The sequence below is a fragment of the Amblyomma maculatum genome, chromosome 3, assembly GCF_055883805.1.
Source record: "Amblyomma maculatum isolate TAMU_Amacu chromosome 3, ASM5588380v1, whole genome shotgun sequence".
NCBI lineage: Eukaryota > Metazoa > Arthropoda > Arachnida > Ixodida > Ixodidae > Amblyomma > Amblyomma maculatum.
In genome coordinates, this window is record NC_139346.1 from 107,220,524 (window position 1) to 107,238,070 (window position 17,547).

Here is a 17,547-nt window from a genome sequence, read left to right on the forward strand (position 1 = left end):
TCGGCGTGCACACTCATCAGTCAAGAACGTAGGAATTGTCTACATTACGAGCTGAACTACAGTGTACCCACGCAATTATTGCTTTCGCAACCTACCGGGCTTAACTAAAGCTAAGCCCCAGCTAATTTGTTTGGCACACAACACCAACGCGCACAACGCGCCGACGCCGAATTTTCTGGAAAACGAGGCATTCAACGTTATTGCGTTTAAAAGTGCATTGACTTCTTTGAAGAGGCAACAGTTAGGCGACGCTTTAAGGTGATTAACGCCCCAATGCCGCTGGGCGACGCTTCTCGCCTTCCCCCGTCGACTAAGGTGCCTCGATGCCAGCGCCACCATGCAGCGGCGCACTATATCGAGGCACCCTATCAGCGACTGACAGGTGCTGCGCCTTCCCTTGTCTGTAAACGAATTATAGATGGTTGGTTGTACAACTTTTAATTCCATCGGAAACGGGGAGTCGTGCGACCGCGGATTAGAGGCTGGCAGGTAGCCCTTGGCTTGTTGCGGCCTCTTCCGCCAGATGGACGGTGCGGTGCTGGATCGCAGGGTCCGCGCTTCGCAGCAGGGTATCCCAGGCTTCTCTACTTGTAATATTCTGCCCTATCCCTGGAGATTGTGGGCACTCCCAAATTATGTGGTCGAGGGTCCCTCTCGCCCCACAGTGTTTGCAGAGATCATTGTCTCTAAGGTCTGGTAGCGCGTGAAACTCCCAGACCGGGTTCATGAACGTATTACTTTGTAGCACCCTCCACGCGACAGCTTCTCTATTATTTAGTGTAACATCTGGCGGGGGTACCAGTCTACGTCCCAATTTATAATCGTCGATGATTTCCCCGTAATTTAGCAGACGCTCGTCGTATGCCCAGTGTTCGGGAGGCTCGACGGCTACCTGGAAGTAGAGAGCTCGGGCTAGCTCGTGAGCCGCCTCGTTACCAGGGACGGCAGCGTGAGCCGGTGTCCAAATTAACTGAAGTTTCCTATTTATCTTTCTTTGGGTGAGGATTTTAGTCGCCTCCGGCGATATCCTTCCCTTCCCAAAATTTTGAATGGTAGTTTTGCTGTCGTTAATTATGAACTTGGCTTCTGCTCCTACGCAAGCTAGCGCTATCGCAACTTCCTCCGCAGTCTGTATGCTGCGGCCTCTGATGGCTGCCGCGGATACCGGTGCCCCTCGGCCATCGACTACCGAAGCTACCGCCGCACCTGTTCTGCCACTTGCCGCATCAACATACACTACTTCATTTGCTCCCATGTTCTTGAACCGTCGCTCTAGAGCTTCGGCTCGTTTGGCCCTTCTTTCGACATTAAATTCCGGATGCATATCCTAGGGAAGGGGGGGACTACCAAGGCATTCCTGATTTCACTAATAATCGTGACTTTTTTTGAACTCCTCTGTCTGGGGTGAGGCCTACTTTTGCAAGAATTACCCTGCCCGTCTCGGTCGTGCTTAGTCCCTCTAATTCGGAGACTCGCACTGCCTCCGCCAATTCTGTCCACGTGTTATGCACCCCGAGTTCGAGCAGTCGTTCGCTCGAAGTACCCATGGGCAGTCCTAGCGCCTTCTTAACGCATCTTCGAATCAGGCAGTCTAACTTCTCTTTTTCGCCGGCCCTGATGTCCAGGTAGGGCGTGGCGTAACTGATTCTGCTTATTACGTATGCCTGAATTAGTTTTAGTAAATTCCTCTCCTTGAGGCCTCTTCCTTTAGTGGCGACCCTCCTCAAGAGCCCGAGTGTTTGCATCGCGTAACTTTCTAATTTTTTCAGGACCTCTCCGTTATGGCCGTGGGATTGAATAACCATCCCCGAAATCCTGATCTGATCTACTTTTGGCACCGGTTAGCCCTCCACCTGAATATGAAACTCCCCGCTATTCTTGCAGCGGAGGTACTTTGGGTTATAAACGAACAACTCAGATTTATGCGGGGAGCACGAAAATCCCCTTTTAGCCGCGTAATCGACAGTGATGTTAGTCGCTGTCTGCAGGCGTTCCTCCGTACTCGCATCGCACCCATGGTTAATCCAGAGGTTAATATCGTCCGCGTACATGCTAAAATTTAGCCCCTTGATTTGGTTAATCATTGCCACGTTGAATAGGAAAGGCGATAGCACTGAGCCCTGCGGTGTGCTTTGCTTCCTAACTCTATCGTAGGAGATTCTAAATTTTGAAATATCATGCAGGCTTCTCTGCCCGATAAGAAGTTTTTTATATAGTTGTACGTTCTCTCCCCTACTCCGAGCCCTTCGAGCCCTTCGAGGATAGCCTCGTGTGTGACATTGTCGAAGGCTTTGGTGAGGTCTAGGCCCAGGATCACTTTGGCGTCTCTCGGTAGCGAGTCTATGATATCATGCTTTAGTCGGAGCATTACGTCCTGCGTGCACAAGTGTGGTCGGAAACCGACCATTTAGTGCGGCCACAGGTTGTTTTGCTCCATGAAGCACGTTAATGTCGTCTGTATTACGTGCTCCAGCAACTTCCCTACGCATGAGGTTAGGGAAATTGGTCTCAAATTTTCCAATTGCGGGGGTTTTCCCGGTTTGGGTATTAGTATTATGTTTGCCGTTTTCCACTGATCTGGCAACTGGCTCGTTTCCCAAACTTTTCCAATGAATTCCATTAGAAGACTAATAGAGTCATCGTCCAGATTCCTTAGCATTTTATTGGCGATCCCATCGGGGCCCGGGGCTGATTTAGTTTTTAGTCTTACAATTTACGCCCTTACATCTGCCTCCGTAATGGGGGCGTCAAGCGCCTCATTGGGTCTAAACCCGGCGTTTTTTATGTGGACGCCTCTGGCCCGCACCATGGGGGGTGGTACACGGCCGCAGTCGTCCACGAGGCGAAAACAGTCAACGGTCTTAGCTTCAGGGCCCGCAACATACCTCATGCGGAGGAGGTCGCCATATCATTGGCTGCTTCCCACTCTGACTCGAAATATATAATTTCCGACTCGCGAGGGGCCTGTCGGAATGTCGAACAGGGCTGGACCCCTTATCTAGCCTACCTAATACTTCAAAATAGCTCCTACATTGGGGACCCCGCTACCTGATATATTATTTGGGCTCCTGCTCATCAGGGGCTGGCTGGAAACGAGCCTGCCGACGCCGCCGCCCGCGCGCTCTCTCTCCGGGAAGTTTCCTCCTCCTCCCCCTCCGGACGCTGATCCTAATCCGGCTTATACATTCAAAGATATCGTAAATTACTACCAATCTAGCCACAGCCTTTACCCCCGCCCATGTAAAGACCTTTCAAAGGCGGATGAGCGGCTCTTACTCCGCCTCTATACAAACACACTGCTGTGCCCGGCAGCTCTAAAACACTTTGACCCTGCTTTCTCTGGCAGCTGCCCGCACTGTGGGGTGGTGTCTTCGGACATCTACCACATGGTGTGGGCCTGCCCCTCAAATCCGGCTATCCCCCCTCACCCCAACCCAACCCGGGAGGACTGGGAGGCGGCCCTGCTCGGCTGCTCCGACCTGAAGGCCCAACGGGCCTTAGTCGGGCGAGCCCGAGCGGTGGCAGACGCCACTGGGGTCCAAACTAGGGACCTCCACCTAGTGTTTGTGAGGGTTGGCCCCTTCAGGGTCAGCTCACGCATAACCTCCTGTATGTGTCCTATATAAATGTTTTCTACCACCACCACCTCATTGGGCGTGCCACCGTAGCTCGGGAGTGGGGAACGCTGGTTGTCTGCAACATACGTTTTTACTTATTCATAAACGCCGCATCGTCTTCAAAGGCGTGTCTGACTTTTGCCAATCTTATTCCCGATTGAGCTTTTGAATTTGTTGGGTCCAGCAGATGCCGGAGCATGCCCCACGTTTTGGAGAGATTCATGCCTTCCTCCATTTCGTCGCATCTGCTGAGCCAGTTTATAATGTTGTTGTTGTTGTTGTTACGAACTTTATTTTTCCACCGATGTAGGAGGCCCCCTACTCCCCGCCCCCGGCACGCAGGCCTATGGGACGGAGGCCGGGGCCTCCGCGACTAAAGACAGGCGAAGTGACAGTGTTTCTTCGCGGCTTCAGCCGCCAGGCGGACAGCTTGCTGCTGGTTGGCGGGGGACTCGCTCCGCAGTAGCAGTTCCCAGGCTTCTCTACTGTTTATGTTTTCCTTGGCGCCAGGGGAATCAAGGCATTGCCAGATTATGTGATCAAGAGTACCCCTTTCTCCGCAGGTTTCGCATCTATCGTCCGCCTTTTCCTCCACTTGCGTGTGGAAAAGCCAGACGGGACTTGGGAAATTCCCAGCTTGCAGGCGCCGCCAAGCGACGGCCTCCTTGTTAGTTAGCGTTCGGTCCGGTGGTGGCAGGGACCTTCTGCTAAGTCTGTAGTGTTCTAAAATTTCCTTATAAGTTTGCAGCCTCTCGTCCATCCCATCGCAATCAGGCGGCTCTACGGCTGCCCGGAAGTAGAGAGCTCGGGCTAGCTCGTGCGCCGCCTCGTTGCCGGGGACGGACTCGTGCGCGGGGGTCCAAATAATTCGAATCTTTCTTTCAAGTTTTCTTTTCTCTAAAATTTTGGCTGCCTCCGTCGAGACCCTCCCTTTTCCAAAGTTCCAGACAGCTGTTTTGCTGTCACTAATAACTATGCTGGCTTCCGTTCCAACGCAAGCGAGCGCTATTGCAACTTCTTCAGCCGTGTCTACATTTCGGCTTCTAACGGACGCGGCGGCGGCGGGCACGCCGCGGCCGTTGACGACCACAGCCACCGCCGCCCCCGACTTCCCGCTAGCCGCGTCCACGTAGGCGACCTCCCCCGGCTTCATTTTCCCCGCTTTCTTTGCGAGCGTCTCGGCCCTCTTTTGTCTCCTCTCCTTGTTGTACGTAGGGTGCATGTTTTTAGGTAGGGGGGGCACTATTATATATTCGCGACACTCTCGTGGAATGTCTACTTTGTGGCTTGTTCCTCTATCTGACTGCAGTCCCACCCAGCCGAGGATGGTTCTGCCCGTGGTGGTTCTGCTTAATCTTTCCACGTGACGTCATTTCAGCTTTCCTTGCAACTGATTTATTTATTTATAGGAAAGGAAAGACGCGGTAACTGTCTCACTTGTTTTTCTGTGGACACCGCAACCGCGCCGTAAGGGAAGAGAGGAAGGTGGGAGTGAAAGTGGAAAGAGGGAAAGAGGAGCCGTAGTGGAGGGCTACGGAGTAATACCGACCACCTGGGGATCTTTAACGTGCGCTGACATCGCACAGCACACGGACGCCTCTTCGTTTCGCCTCCATCGAAACGCAGCCGCCGAGGTCGAGTTCGAACCCGGGTACTCCGGCACAGTAGTCGGGCGTCTTACCACTGCACCACCCCGGTGGGGCTTTCCTTGCAACCATGGCACGCACAACGCAACATCGGAGAGGGGGAAATGAAGAGAGTGAATAGAGAGAGAGGGTATGTGGCGAATCATGACACGGCGTCGGTGAAATCCGAGCTGTCGTTGAAGGTACTCCCCTAATGGGGCTGGGACAGGTAGGTCCTCGCCGCTTGCGCCGGGGGCAAGCCTGCCACAAATTTTTAAAATTTTTATCTGTTGTAGGCCGTCATTGCACCCGCGAACATTTCGGTGGTGGACGACGGCTCTTGTTCGGGCGTGCATCTTTCCCTCTTCTTTTTCTTTCTTCTCTACTTCTACTCTCTTCTGACCGCACGAGGCAGCAGAGGTGGCTCAGCTACAGAGCCAGTAGCAAGCCCGTGCATTTTCTCTTCTTCATAGAGCCACAACAGCAGCTCTAGTTGAGTTTTCCCCTGATTGGGGCTGGGGCTGGTAGGTCACCGCCGCTTGCGGCGGGGGACAGACTGCCACCGAATGTTTGTCTGTTGTAGGCCGTCATTACACCCCCCACCGGTTCGGTGGTGGACGACGGCTGTTGTTGCGGCGCGCATCTTTTTCTCCTTCTTCCTTTTATTTATTTTCTCTTCTGTCTGCACAAGGCAGCCGAGGTGGCTCATGTACAGTGGCCAGTAGCAGGCCCGTGCATTTTCTTTTCCTTCTTCCTACAGCCACAACAACAGCAACAGCTCTAGTTGGGCGGTAAACGGCGTCTCAAGTGTCCAACAAACGGCGCGCAGCAGAGAGGAACGCCGGTAGACCGGCTCCGAGGCATCAGAATCATTTTTTGCGTGCTTTTAGTTTCGAGCCGCCCAACCTAATGGCGTCTCCAAAATACAGGGTTGCCACAAATGCCACCTGCTAAACTTGATAGTGAATAGGATCTATAGAACGCCGGTGAATTAAGACGCGCACGACATGGTAACCAAGGAGAGTTTTGCTGCTCTCGAACGGCGCAGAAGACTATGTTCTGACCACGAGGTATAGTCACTGCTTTTCGCTACTTATATCCAGGCGTAGCAGAGCTAAGCCATCTTTAATTTTTTATTGAGAAACAAGAAAAAACATTTCGCGGTTTCCTCCACAATTAAAAAATATAACACTGTTGGTCCTGCTACTTCGCAATCTTGCAGTTAACGGTATCAATACAAGCAAATTCATATATATTGCCAAACATTGTTTATACTTCGCAAAACCACTTCGTGAAACGTTTTACCAGTGCCTCCTGGAGGCACTGGGTTTACTCGTCGACCACCGACGTCAGTCAATTCTATGTTGGTGGCACTCCGTCAGCTCTCACCATTGGGTGCCTCGATGCGCGTGCCCCCTTTTGCGGCGGCTGCCGCGTGGCGTTCCTTGGCGCGCGTTCAAGTTTGGGATTGCAGATAGCAGGAACGCTCCTGAAGCGCTACGAGCAGTGTGCGCTCACTCCCAACAAATCCTCTGGAGGCGTCTTCAAACCCGAACGCTTCTCACCCCTCAACGCCTATCCTACTACCGACCCGTTTCCCATGAATGCACTCTCTGTGGAGAGTTGCACGCCACCTTGGACCACATTCTTTTCGGCTGCCCTGCCGGTCCTCCCCCGCAGGGACAGCCCGCCATCGGAGCATGGGAGGAATGAGAGGCCCTCCTTGCGTCGCAGGACCTGGATATGCAACTTCGCTGTGTGGACCGGGGTGCCCGTGCCATGGCCCTACGTGACCTGGACACATGCGCGTAATGTGAGGGCCGTGCGGTGGCCCTGGGCCCAGTTTTTTCCTCCTCCTCCTCCTCCTGTTAGTTGGTTGGTTCACAGGAAGGGCAAGGCGCAGTATCTGTCACACTTGCTCTGTGGACACCTGAACCCCGCCGTAAGGGAAGGAATGAGGGTGGGAGTGAAAGTGGAAAGAAAGAAAGAAATGGGAGCCATAGTGGAGGGCTACGGAGTCATTTCGACCACCTGGGGATATTTAACGTGCGCTGACATCGCACAGCACACGGACGCCTCTTCGTTTCGCCTCCATCGAACTTCAGTCAGTCTTGGTCTGCACCATAGGCGAGGGCGCCCTCGGCGCATGCATCGAGACACCCTATTGCGCCAGCATTTGTTTCCAGTGTGCGCGCAAGTATATTCAGATTCGTATACAGGGCCCGTATTCCGAGTTTGCGTCATTATCGTGAATGTCGCTATCTCCCCGACATCGGGTCACCTGATTGGTGGGAACCCTGGAAAATGATGCTGCTACCTTATGCGGTTCCGCCGTGGCAACGCCCAGTTCCGGCGTTCCGACGAATCAGATGACCCGAGGTCACGTGAGATAGAGACACCGATAACGGCGCAAATCGGAATACGGGCTCAGCGTTCCACAGGCATCACGTTCCTCTTGGTCTGGCTGGAATACTGAATCATTAGGCTGCGGCTACTACTGATTGTGAATACGATCGTTACGCTGGTGTCTACTTCATCACGATTTTGTGCTTTGTGTTGAGAGAAACATTCCGTCTGAAGAGTTTGAGGTATGGCAACGGTGGCAGGTAACAACTCTACCTTTTAGGCCTAATGTTCTCTATGGGATCGCCGATAATGTAGACTATCATCGGACACGTTACTTGGGGCCCTGGTCTTCGATATTCTACGTTGATCGGGTTTTCTCGCACATTGGGACGCTCCCCTGCTACTATGTCATCTGCCCCGACGCTCTGTCACAGAGCTGCTACTGCACCTATTACGGCGTTTTCTCAGACATGGTGATACTGCCCTGCTTCCGCGTTCCCGGTGGCGAGACTCTGTCGCAGAGCCGCTGCAGCACATATTGCGGTCGTGTGTGCTCGCACATTGTGACGCTCCCCTGCAGTCACGTAATCTGCTTCGACGCCCTGTCGCAGAGCCGCTACTGCACCTATTGCTATGTTTTGTTCTCGGACATGGTAATGCTGCACTGCGGCCACGTCATCTGCACCAATTCTTTGTCGCAGAGCCGCTACTGCACCTATTGCGGCCATGGGTGCTTGTGAACGGTGATATTTCCTTGCTGCCACGTCATCTGCGCCGACCCCCTGCCGCCGTGCCGCTACTGTATTTATTGCGGCCAATTGGGCTCGCACAGGGCGATGTTACCGGCTACACTCAGTGGAGCAAGCAGAACTGTGTCTGCGTGTTTGATGCCCATAGCTACTGCCTCCATGGATGGCAACTCCAACCAGAATCAGGCAGCACGGCACGTAAGTGAGCACCGATCCTTGTTTTATATGGACGCATCGAATAATGAATTAAGAAGAGTCGTAATGAGGACACGGCTGCTTTAAAACGAGAACCGAGTTAAGCATACAACGAAGGCTGAGACAAAAGATGCAGGAGAAATATGTGAACGCCCACGATATGGCTTCCTTATTTCTGGCGGAATCATTAGTACTACAGTCTCTGCTCCGCATCCGAAATAATATGACGACTTCGATGTTGTAACACCAAAGTGTGTACAGCGGGCGTTCTTGTCACTACACTGTTGGCGGCATCAGTATTCACATCGACACTGTGAGACTAATCGTGGAAGTTCCTAATCTGCAGATCTGTCGCAACTGAGCGTAATATGTCTCGCTCAGAGCCATTTCCGCTGGCAAGACCTGGAATCAAGCGATCAGCTTCATTGCTGCGCACGGGGAATAAAGCCTGCGTGCATGGACGTTGAGACGCTGGACCGCAGTTCGTACGGTGCTCATCGGGCCGGGATGCGTAGTGTGTAAGCCTGCGTCCTCTTTGAGAGCAGTGCGCAGAAAAGCAAGTCTTCACGTTTGTGTTACTGGGGACGAATTACGTTTCAATGACATCACAAAACTGTCATGACTATGTCACGATCCAACCAGGCAGCCCCGCTCCTATTGGTATTGATTGATTGATTGAAAACATCTTTATTTATTCAGTATTCTCAGAACATGTGGGTGGGCCGCCTAGTCCGGTAGTCCATTGGCTGCTGCTGCTGCGCTGGCCCTCCCCACCAGCCAGTGCTGACGGTCAGGATCATCGCTGAGCAGAATAGCCTCCCACTGCTCCTCCGAGGGGTTGGGAATGGGGTCAACTAAGGGATTAAATTGGCATGCCCACACCATATGGTAGAGGTTAGCTACCTCTCCACAGTGTGGGCACTGCGGAGAGTATAGTGTAGGGTACCACAGGTGTAATTTAGCTGGTGTTGGGTATGTGTTGGTTTGTAATCTCCTAAGGATGTTCTCTTCTAACTTATTGAGGGGTATCCCTACCGGTCGGCATGTCGACCAATAGGAGCGGAGCATATTGATAGGTATGATTGTTCTGTGATGTTATCCTAGCTTTATTCGACCCCTGCTTTGCAGGAACGTAACTACGAAAAATTCAGTGAAATACTTCGTGACTATTGGGATGGGCCGTAGCCCCTAATTTTTTGGTCGCGGTCTTTTTGCTCAGACAGCTTTAAGAACAAAGCGTGTGAGCCCAATTTTAATGTGTATCTTCAGACGTTTGGTTTTGTTTGGTTTGTGAGGTGAAATGTCTTAGAGCGGCTCAGGCTATGAGAGATGGCGTAGTGAAGTACTCCGGACATTCGACCATCTGGGGTTCTTTAACGTCGACTGGCATCGCACAGCACATGGACGCCAATCCGTTTCTTCCTTATAAGCCGCCGGCAGTCTTCTGATGGTACTTGCCTTTTTGAAATTTAACTTAAGTAGCAAAATCGGTTGTCATGTCGTCATTTTTGTGTTAAACCCTGACTGAGTAATACATAAAAAATAAAGCCCCGTGGCACGGAGCTGACGCGTCATGAGCCCCAGGTTACACTTATGGCTACAATGAGGACGGGGAGGACGTTTGAACACGGGGGCATATACTAAAAGGACCTATTTTAACGTTATAGCGTTAACACTCCCTTGCAGTGGAGAACTAGGAGCTGCAGTTGGCCTTCCGGGAAAATGCGATTTGGCCGCTAAGTTGTGACGTCAGCTGCTGAATTGAGATAGAAATATTTACGCCCCTCTACGGTGGTGCAGTGGTAAGACGCCCGACTATGCCGGAGTACCCGGGTTCAATCCCGACCTCGGCGGCTGCGTTTCCGATGGAGAAACAACGGAGAGATCCGTGCTGCGCGATGTCGGCGCACGTTAAAGAGCCCCAGGTGGTCGAAATTACTTCGTAGCCTTTCATTATGGCTCCTCTTTCTCTCCACTTTTCTCCCACCTTCCTTCTCTATAGGCGCGGTTCAGGTGTCCACAGAAACAAGTGTGACAGATACTGCGCCTTCCTTTCCTGTGAACCAGTTATACGCTACCGTGATACCACCCATGGACAGAACATAAGTCCGCCGCAAATTTTGAGGTGAAAATGGGTCATAGCGTCGTGGACAAAGTGTGTCCCGTTTTGCGATGTCTGTGCCCCAGGTGGTCGAAATTTCCGGAGTCCTCCACTACGGCGTCTCTCATAGCCAGAGTCGCTTTGGGATGTTAAACCCACAAACACGCAAGCACACACTTTTGTAACGGCTGTCGCGTGACGTTCCTTGGCGCGCTTTCAAATGTGGGATTGCAGATGGCAGGAACGCTAAAGATGAGACTTAGGCTTTCGCCATTCACTACTTTAGTCGCTAAAGTCTCGTAATTTTTTGAAGCGAAATGTTTACCATGCCAGGTTTTCAAGCCATCAGCATGAAAGCAAATAGACATTGAAAAACTTTGATATTCAAACAACAAACAGTTGCAATGTGGTGCTGGTACAGGTGTCCAGAAAACAGGTGGGACAGATACTGTGCGTTTCCTTTCCTTTGAACCAGACAAAAGAAAAGTTATGAATATACCGCGGTTTGAAAAGGAAATGTTACTGGGGCTATTGCAGCGAAGCTCACAGCTTTCGCTCTATTACTAGATTCACGCCGCGCCTAAACCCCGCTTCCATTTTTGAAGCCGTATCTTCGCTAAACGAAATATATGTAAAGTATCATGTGCTTCCGATGACCGTTAAAAATCTCCGAGGTCAAGTTGAAACATAAGCCACAACCACTTTGGGTAGCATGTTTCCACAAAAGATCGAGGTCAAAGTCAAGGTCAAAGGTCAACTGATATGGGAAGTAGAGTAACGAGTGAGCACATGCGTGGCGAGAGATCGCTGACGTCATATCGAGTGCGCAGCCACGTCACGGACTCTGAATACGCCAAATTCAAACCAAGACGAACCAATTTACGGATCACAGGATTCTCATGCTAGCCATAACCAAACAAAAGCCTGCTGAATAAAAAGCTTTACCATGTGTAAACGTGCTTCAGCTTTCGCTTCACACTAGGCTTAATCTAAGCTAAACCACAGCTACTTTTTTATTTGATATACACTTGGTGTTCTCACATTGGGCACTTTTTAGTTGACGAAGCTGCGGCTTTCATGCGTCTGTGGTAAACGACCGAGAAAATTTTCCGAGACTGCAGAATCTGCACTGGAGAAATGCGTAAGCCTGAACGTTGCTGTATTGTTCGCAAGTTGTGTCAACCGGATTCCGTGAGTGAGAGGTTCGGCGCCTTACCTTTCCTGTAAACCAATTATGGTTGGTTTGTGGTTGGTTTGTGGGGTTTAACGTCCCAAAGCAACTCAGGCTATGAGAGACGCCGTAGTGGAGGACTCCGGAAATTTCGTCCACCTGGGGTTCTTAAACGCACACTGACATCGCACAGCACACGGGCGCCTTGCTTTTCGCCTCCATCGAAAAGCAACACCGGTGGACTTCGATGCGTTCAACGGAACGCTAGTTTTGTTCGAGTAGGGACGCGCATTTCTGCGATTCTGCAGTGCTCTCTGAATTCATTAGTCTGCATTTAGTTGATTACCTCCCTTTACAAACTTTATAACCACTGCCATCCATTTGCGCATGCAAATGACGCCCGTTCCGTTCCGTTCAGGTTAAAATATTTCAATTTTCCTGCCACCGCAAGGTAGGCCTACTTCACAGGAAGTCGAGAACCATGTGACTCCCTTTAGGCGCTGACATTACCCCTCCCTGCTATTTCGATGTCTGACTTACTTAACCCACATGCCATTCGCGATTTCCCTTGCGAGATGGTTTGATGCTCTTTCTGGTGCAGCTAATCTTTTCCCGTAACGCATTCGTTCTGAATAACCATGCGGACAAGCTCGCGATGACAGAAAACCGCAAATATAGTCATACAATGCTTACGCAATATTAATTCAAAATTGGTTCGGTTTGGCTTGCCGGGGATACTGCGCCTTTCCCTTCCTGTGAACCAATTATTATTACACTGCCGTGGTGAGTCTGTAGTTGGGCCACTAAGCTAATGAGCGGGAGTGCCGGGGCTGGAGCCAGATCACGGCAGCCCCGTTTCCATGCCTGAGACAAAAGACCTTCATGTGCTGTGCGATGTCAGTGCACGTTAAAGATACAGAAGCGATTGAAAGTATTGCAGAGTCCTCCACTGCGCCGCTTCTTCTCGCCCGAACCACCTTAGCACTTCAAACAACGTAAAGGAAAGTGGACGAAAGAATTGTCACACTATAAAGCCCTCGTTATAGCACAGCAAAGACAGTCATCGTCCCACATTCATTCGTGGCAGCAGCGTTCAGCGCAAAGGCGGCAATTTCAGATGGAGGCGACACGTCATCAACATTGCCTGTTTCTATAAACGCCACAACATTTAAGCCCCGTTCTGCAGAACATATGGCGTCAGTGCTTTCGGCATTGCGAGCAAAAAATCACGGCTATGTCTCCGGCATTTCGTAGTTGGCAGGTGACATGGCCGAGCACTGATCCGTCAGAAGGATGTGTGATGTAACAACTTCACATGGTCTCGAAGTTCGATGGAGCTGCCGATACACGTTGCTCATTGGAGATGGGAATGTGGGATAGGATTCAACTTTCTATATATGTTGGATTCAAAGTCGGGCACATTAGGCCATGCAGGCGCACACTCGTATGCAACGGCGTAATAGCAGTCGCTTACGACCCGTAGCTGGACAACACAGTAGCTTTGGAATCTATGCTTATAAAAATGCTTGTGATACCAGGGGCACAAATAAAGTATTGGCAATTAAATGGGTCTACCGCACGTGAACGATGAACCGCAAGGAAAGTCGCAAGTAGCATCCATGGATATAATCGTGTCACGTACTTCAAAAACTGAGTTTAAGTGTCCTTAATAATTTTTTCACGGATTCATTCGCCTCCGACAGGCGTTTGGCGCTCACTTGTCTCTCCATTTCCACATTATCACAAGTGGCTGGCAGGTTAAACATGTCATAGATGTTCAAGTGACCTCCGAACCACATATGTGTATTTCAGCTTCTCAAATGGCACAGGAACTGCTTTACTTTGGGGGGACCTATTTTAGAACATAGAACACCAAACATCCGGATACTATATCGCAAGACTCAATAAATCAGAAAAATTTAAAAATATTATACGCAGCGCGGGTAGAGCCTTGCTTTTCCACTGCCTAAAAAGAAATCATTCTGTCCAATGTAAAACGACACGTTTTTCTCGTTTTGCTGTTTGCAGATAAAGAGGGGGAATGCCGAGAGAGGCTGCAAGGTCTTGGTTTCATCGTTCGAGGTCGTGGAGAGTTATTTGAAGCGCTGCCCACAAGTACGCCTGCTGGTTCTTCTTGTGCATCCACGAGGTCTGGCATGATCGGAGCCTAATATGTCTCGCTCAGAGCCATTTCAGCTGGCGAGACCTGGAATCAAGCGATCAGCTTCATTGCTGCGCACGGGGAATAAAGCCTGTGTGCATGGACGTTGAGACGCTGGACCACACTTCGTACAGTGCTCATCGGGCCAGGATGCGTAGGGTGTAAGCCTGCGTCCTCTTTGAGCGCAGAGCGCAGAAAAGCAAGTCTTCACGTTTGTGTTACTGGGGACGAACTCAGGACCTTGGAGCCCTTGTGCGATCTCCTGGACTCTGGAATCCCCACTTCAGCAAGCGTGGGTGATACCATTCCGCAATTCTTCGACCGTCTAATGACGGTATATATTTATCGCTGCTGATGTCGATTTTAATAAACTGATTAACCAAAGTATATTGGCGAAAACATCATTTCCATGGCGATTGGCCACTCAGGGGGCCGCTCATTACTCATAACAACAAAGGGGAATTTTTTTTATTTAGATGGCATTATAAAGCAGTCGTGCAGCCTCGAATAATAACCGCTGCTAACTACACGTTTCCGTCAATACAACCGGGTCTGAAACGGTCTAGTTCGCACCGCAAGAGGTAGCCCGAAAGCCGGTTCTGGCGTTGGGATAGAAACAGTCCAATTTACAGAATTCTCTCAGGCAGGCTTGTAAGGTGCGTATCTAGCAAACGTGCTGCTCGATGTGAATTTTCCTCGTGCACAAAGTGAGAGGTGATGCGCGGATGGCAACGGCATGCCAGCAGCAACACGTAAAGATTACAATTTTCACCCAAACTTCTCTTTACCCAACTTTAACCACTTTCAACGCCACCTCTTCCCCTCTACTCCATTGCCTCTTGGAACGCCTGCATCCTGTGTACTCCTTTCCTTAAACCCGCCCCTTTTCTTGGGAGGCCGCTATTCTGACCACAAAGCCCGACGACCAGCATCAAATGGTCAAGCGGAGCGTACCAGAAAAAGGTGTTAGTGAGCTCCTGAAATAAGGGGCTCTACAGGCAGTCAGTGACTAATCCCTTCTCCACCTTCTTCACGCACAGGATCAGATGCACAAAAACCCATTCAGATGCTTCGCGCATAGATTTTTTATTTCCTCCTCATCCTCCCCCTCCCCCGAAGCGCTGCCTATACAAGACGTCCCCTGCCTATGTGGTACCCTCACTCTGCTTTTTCCTACGTTCCTCTACGAGCGAACCGCCATCCATGCTCTCTCAACCACATATTTTCCCTTATCTACGTATTCGCCTCATTCACAACAGCCCTCCTCAGCAGCATCTGGCCCTTCGTCGCCAAATCATATTCACTTTGCGCTTTCCTGCATTCCACATTGACATAATTCCCTTCTTTGACTTCACCTCTTCATTCCGCGGAGCACGTATTGCCTCGTTATAATCTCAGCTCAGCCTCTTTCGTATTTAGGAGCTGACAAAAATTAACCATGTTGATTTTCATGCCAGAGCTCCGCGAAAGCATTCTGGGGAGTCTGGTCGACGGATCATAGATGTTTTGAAAACGCCGCCCTCTATGCCTGAGATCATCACTGCATTGCAGAAATTGAAAAATTTTTACTTTCTTTAACAATTGTGTTGCGTGTAAACCCTTTTCTTGTTTCACAATTTAGCTTGTCGGTATTGCTTTGAGAAATAGAATAGTTGGCGCTACGTAGGGTTTACAGCGCTCGACTGAAGTACGGAACGATGATGGTTCGAGTCATGGCACCGACATGCTTGTTGCCTTATTGACTGACAGCTGGTGTGGACACGCCGTGGTGAAATGCTCTGCTAACGCGCTCCGTTCACAACACGTCCAGTACACACCCCCCAGGATGCGAGAAATCTTTTCACCTTAAAAGGGCCCACAAACACCTCCCGAGCATTGCTCGCAATTAGATTGGATTGGTAAAACGTAATTAAAGCACTTCTAAGCGCAGCACAGGTCCCACAATCCTATTCGAAAGTTGGCGCTCTCTTTCCTTCCACTTTTGCGGTCCCTCTTCTCCTCTGTGCAACGCGTCTACGTACATGCGTTTTCGAATGACTATTAGTGTGCTTCTTTGCGACGTCGCGCATCCATAAAAATACCACATATGCCAAAATAATTGTAATACGCTTAACTTTTAGTTATCAGGAAAGAAAATTACAATATTTTGTAGACAGAAACATTTTTTGAAAGCTTCTTTCCTTGCACTTCCGGTGTCACGCGGGCACCGCAATAACCACGGTAACCACGGCGCGGTTGAGCGTCGACCTCGTTTGAGTTTCATGCGGGGCGCTTTCCGCCTGTGTATGTTCTCCTTTCTTTAGTCTCCCATGCGAAATGGACTTCGAAATCGGCTTACCGGTCTGCAGCATTAAGTCGGTGTCTTAAATGTCATGCCCCACTGCACCACGCCGTACGTAGTGCAGCAAAATTTCGGAGGCAACCGCTCTGTTACCGTGTCCACCAAACCAAAATACGCACCTCGGATCGGGTCAAGGTGACAGCATATGCTGGTAAGTAATGTGTTTACTAGCCTGAATATAGCGCACAGATAAGCGATGGTTTTACAGGTGCAATGATTTAGTCATTGTTGTGATGTATCAATACTATGGCGGCTTTTAAAATCCTACCGTCTCAAATGTTGACTTGATTGCATCAAACTCGTTTTGTCACGTAGTAAGTTTGTAGCGTATGAACTTGTCTTATAGTAAATTAGCTAAAACAGCTGTACCTACCTGGCTCGGCCGTGCGCGATGCGCGAACCCGTGGTATCATGTGCCGGCGTTGGCAGCTTTCGGCCCCTGATACTGGCGCAGATTGCGGGTTCGCATTGTACGCAGCAGCAAGTATTATGCACCCTTACCTAACTTACTACGAGCAAATAAAGGTTACCGCAATATCAAAGCCCCGTGTGCAGTTGCACCACAAACTACTGACCTGTAGACCGGAGAGATGCAAGACGCCGCGGTAAACACGTATTAGGATTCGCATGCTGTATCTGCACCTTGCAAGGTTTCACATTATGTGTAGTGAGGAGGAGGCACCGAAGAAACAAAGAAAACAACTTTATTTCGAGAGAAGGACTACAGCATTTCTCTAGATAAGTCCTAGAGCATATTACATTTTTGTCCTGAGGCAGTAAACAATTGATGTTATTAAAACAAAATCTCTCCGCGTCGAAGCGCTGTGCTTTCTTAGTCGCTCAACAGCATAAATTACCGCTAAGAACACAGTATTATATTGCGCACGTAATAATAATCAGCGTACCTTAACGGATGGGGAACAGCGAGCCCGTGAAAAGAGAGGGCACATGGTCACTTGTGAAGTCGGCTCACTTTAATTACTTCCATTTACTTCCAGCTTGACCTAAAGAAGCTGAACAACTCTGATCGGCATAATTATTCGCAATCTAGCTTTACACACACTCTGAACTCAAAGTTGCTCTGTTTTCCCTTATTTCTGTTTCAAGCGGCAGCTTTGATGCAATACTGGAAGGGCCTGCGAGCGGTCGCACACCATGTGGAGTTACCGCGATAAGCAAACAGCAACATATTTTGTGTGAACGTTTGCTTGGCCACCGCCAGAAGCGAAACACAGAGACAT